Genomic DNA, 5,259 nt, shown 5'->3' on the forward strand with positions numbered 1-5,259 from the left:
GGAATTTTGGAATTTTACACCACCTAACACTTGTCATGCCCATGGATTTCAGCCATTAACATTTTACATTGTGGATAATTGAAACATTTTATGTGGTGGAGAGAGATTGCTTAATGGATAAGTATTACACATGGACCAATGGAAACATGCCATGTGTCAAGCTTGGATTATTCTAGAATTTCCTTGTAAAATCTATTTAAAACTCTCTTAGTCTCACCCATATGGCCGGCCAAAGCATGAAGTGAAGAGGAAAGGAAAGAACACAAACCCTAGGTGGGAAAATTGAAGAAAAAGTGTGGGATTTCAAGGGATTAAGCTAATAAAGGTAAAATTTTATGATTTTATCTTTTGATTTACACTACCCATGCTTTCTTTTTCATTTTCCATGCTTAGAACTCAAGTTTGCATGATGAATCCATGCTGGCCGAATCTGAGAGGAGAGGTTTTGAGCACTGATTTTGCTAGATTTTCAAGCTAATTAAGTGTTTTTGGTTGTTTGGTAATGGAAAGTATGAAAATCTAGCAAGGAATCACTTTGTTCTTCACAAGCCCACAAGAGGCTGAATTTTCTAGGGAGGATATTGAGGCTGAAATTGATGATATTTTATGATATATTGGTGGTATTTAATGATTGGTGAGGCTAGAAATTTAATGGAAAATTTTGGAATGAAAATTTAAATTTTTGCCTAATGTATAGACATGTGCGATTTATGGTCCGGACTAATAAATTGAATCATATTCACAGTCATTGAGGTATTTTAAGTATAATTGGAGTGTAGAAAGTGAAAGAAATCGATTTGGAGTTAAATTGGAGGTTTTAGCCAATTACACCAAGAATAGTGCTAATTAGGTCGAATACCGTATTTAAACGGCTATTTGGACATTTTGCATCACATTTAGTGCATTCATTTAGATTTGTAGAGCCTGAAATAGTTAATGATAAATTGACACAATTTATTGAAATTCGTGTCACGTATGATGTATAGGTGGTGAGCCCTCTAATAAGGGTAAAGAGATTGTGCTCGAAGATCGGGAATAGGAGTATATCGAACTCCTAGTACTGTGAGTAACCTTACTATCGTCTTAATTATCTAAAGTGGTTTTTATCCGATTTTGTGAATTTTATGGAAAATGAATTAAATGATTAATTTTTCGGTTTTATAAACCAAATGTGATTTAATGAAATGATTTCATAAAATTGTTTTAAAATTGAATAATGGCTTTCAAAATAGAGTAATTGGAGACCATTTGATGTATTGTGAATTTATGGTTCTAATTGATTGGCTTATGATAATATTGGCATGAATGACTGAATTAGTATTTGTGTTGAAATATATATGAACTGTGTATTTAGCCTTGAAAGGCTGTGAATTACAATAATTGCCATGTCATGCTGTTAAATTTTATTGATTGGTGGGATAATTATTAGCTTACTGCAGTGAGCGGGTTCCGTGGACCAGCCTATTAGAGGGACACGGTAATCCCATTATATTCTTACCTTAGTATGAGAGGCGCAGGTGGATAATTCCTGAGGTTAACACTTTTAGAGTTCACTTCACGTCAAACCACCACGTGAGGGGAAACTTAGCCAACGCCAAGGAATGGCTATGTTTTCAAAATTAAAACATAATTTATGCGTACATGACTTTTTAACAGCCTTGGCGGACTCAGTTGGGATAGCCCTTGATCAAGGTATCCCTTATAACTGGATATGAGAATGGTTTTGGCACAAGCCAAAGTTTTAAGAAATTCATAAGCCATATTAATTACTCGATTTATATGAATGGATTTTATTTGGTTGAAACAAGTTGAAAGGTGATGAATTTCAATATGTTAAACTGTTTTATCTGTCTCCATTTGCTCGACTTTATATGGTTTAGATGGTATCTGTTTACTCACTGAGATTTTATAATCTCACCACCCTCCTTTTCAACCATTTCAGGCCCAAGGTAGCTTGTGGATAGCAAATATCGTCAAGGATTATAGTCGGCTTTACTACTCCAAAAACTGTAGGTTTACTGCCTTTGTGCACTTTTGTTCCTTGTGGGCCCACAAGTCACTGTAAAGTAAATTTCATATCCCGATTATTTGCATTATAGTACGTATGAATTTATTTAGCTTTCACATTACAAAAATTATTTACCGATGACTCTATAAATATTGTTTTACAAGAAATTAGAATATTTTATTCAATATTTTTATTTTATTCAAATAGTTGCAATATCATTTTCAATAAATGTTTTAGACACCCAAGTTTATTTTAAATTATGAAATATGTGTTTTCCACTCATCTACTACATCTTTAGTCGGGTTCGAAAAATTTCAAGAAAAAATGACGAAAACGCCCCTGTGAGGCGAAAATTATTTTTCCACGGTTTTGAAAGGGAAAAAGCTTAAAATTCTTTAAAAACAAGGTTTGGTGATGATTACTCATAGGGGAGATGAAAAAAAACAGTACTAAAGCCTTGCGGGGTTTCAGTTGGCACTTTGGGTAACGAATGTCTACCGAGACGTCACGACGGTTGTCACGGGCTCGAGGGGAGTATCGGGTCATGACAGAATATCATCATCGAATCAAATTATAACTAACTCCGCATGAGCTTTTATACCAATATGCAACATATATATCCATACAGATATATTTCCAAAAATTTTAACTTCGAATAGCCTTAGGCATATCAAGCTCAATAAGCCATCTGTAAAACCAAAATAACCAACAATCAAGTTTAGAATCATTTCTTCTCTTGGTTGGTTAGATCATGCTCATCATTTGTGGTGAATACACAAAGCTGATTTCAATATTCCATTCTCATACAAGAGTCAACCACTAATTGGCACCATCTCCAAACACCACATGTTTTATAAGTCGATTTTCTTAGTCAAAATTCATATTGTAGTATTCCAACTTTAGGTCATGTCTCATTACCAAATCTTTACTCATATACGAGTACTTGAATTCTCAAATCATCATTTTTTTTTTCTAAGTAGATCTCTGCAATTGCCATAACGTATTTTTATTCCTTTACCAAGGGTAGTATCATTTAATCAAACCATGTTACCTCCTTTTCTAAACATTTGAAGCATAATTCAACCTTCCACTATCCCTATCAGGCATTTTACCTTGATAGTTACTCAAAATAAATTGGAACTTGTAGGGAAGCACATTTCATAATTTATGCTTTGCGTCTACAATTATGTCGAGACCAAAGCCTCATCAGGTCCACAAAACTGTAGGATAATCATTGCCTCAAACCAGTATTTCCAAGTATACTTATGCTTGTATCATATCTTCATACTTATGTGACATGTCAGTCACGAGCCCAACTTAACTGTATAGCCATTTGCTCTTTGAGCTTTAATGTTTTCTCATTGTGAAAAATCTTTCGAATTTATCTCATCAGGGTATTCACAAGGTGGATACATGTCCATATCTTACAGTTCAAGGCCTAAAGCATTGAACACAACCTCATCATTGATGTTCTACGCTATATTATATAATACAAAATATAATCTAATAACTATGACAATGAAATTCTAAAGTTCCACCTTTATCTACCAATCATAGCTCCCTTTATGAGCACATACTTTACACTGCTTGATTGTTCACAAGCTACTCATGGCCATCCAAATTCGACCTCTTATAGCAAGTCAAGCTAATATATTCTCTTATGCTTTTCCATACATTTCCAAAACACTTAAACACTTCCTTTAATAGGGTTCCATTGAGAACTTAATCAATCAAAGGCTTATCTTCAAAGCCACTCATAACTTTAATCGTTCATTGTATGCCCGATAACACTTTAGCTCACTGACCCCACTGGACATTATTTTAAAATCTCCCAAGGTGTCCGTGTTCTTAGTTCGGATCATACCATCTAACTTAGTATAATTGCATTAATTATCCTTAAGCTCTTTATGCTCAGCATATCAACATTCATATTTCCCCCTCATTCATGTTATTGACCTTGTTAAGGTATATGTGGCTTTTCAACCTTTCACAATACATTCCACATTTATGCCAGGGCATTCTCAATCTCATGCCAAGCCTATAGGCATGTAACCATAAATCAGGGTAAACTCCCCTATGGGATATCTCCTTCCATATGATGCATGGGGATCACAAGATGTACAACTCCAAGTGTATGCCTACATATTGATAACCTCCATATATTTTATGATCATGGAAACCACAATTTGCAAAACTAGCTTTCTATCACAAGTTTGCGATTGGAACATTAGTCTCCACATATGTCACTTTGGACATACTTCACTACTAACATTCGTATACCTTTACCACAACATCCAGTGCAAATTGATTAAGCAATGATCTCCAAATTTACTCTTAGGTACACATATATCAAATTGTACACCACTTAGTGTTAAGATCTTGACTTTACTCATCAATTCTTAACCAATTACATCCATAAGATAAACAATTCACATAATTTTTTGTATCTTCCCTTTGCAGTCATAAGATCAAAATTTCTTAAGCTTGGGATGTAGAAACTTCCTCTTAGAGCATATCCGAAAATCCACATGTTTTAAATCCCTTACATTTGGAGAAGTCACATTCAATACAAATCATTTACATCATAGGTTGCATATTGAACCAAATATATTTTTAAATTGACATTCAAAGCAATTCATTTATCGATCTTCATATAGAACTCCATATGGCACTTAGACTAAATTTATCATTTCCATGTCATTTAATTTCAAACTACTAAATCCATATCTAGTCCTTTAATCCTTTGGCTCCACACTAAGCATATCAAAATTCAAGCTCATCCTTAGAGTAGATCATTTACTAGCCTTTTACTTTATGACCATACATCAATTATAATAATCCATGATTTTCACCCTTGAGCTAAACCATGCAATTATAACCATAAATCACAATAATTCAATTCAAGCCTTGAAATCTCGCAATCACATAGTTGAAATTAAGACTAACTCCATTTAAGCTACTATACACATATTCAACACTTATACGCTTATAAAATATTTCAAAAGCCCACACCATTTCTATAGGGACATGTCAAGCTCAATTAACACAGTGCACTTACCTCCGTGCACATAAATATTGGTTTACACTTTCCTCGATACTTAAATTTATAAACCTCAAGCGAGTCATAACAATCACTATTTATTCCAGTCAAAATATAGCTCTTATTAACATTATCGTACGTCCTCCCTATATTGGCCTCAAATACAATCCATAGTCTCCAAAATTTTAAATTTTTTTTAACCATGGGTTCA

The sequence above is a fragment of the Theobroma cacao genome, chromosome 5, assembly GCF_000208745.1.
Source record: "Theobroma cacao cultivar B97-61/B2 chromosome 5, Criollo_cocoa_genome_V2, whole genome shotgun sequence".
NCBI classification, from domain to species: Eukaryota; Viridiplantae; Streptophyta; class Magnoliopsida; order Malvales; family Malvaceae; genus Theobroma; species Theobroma cacao.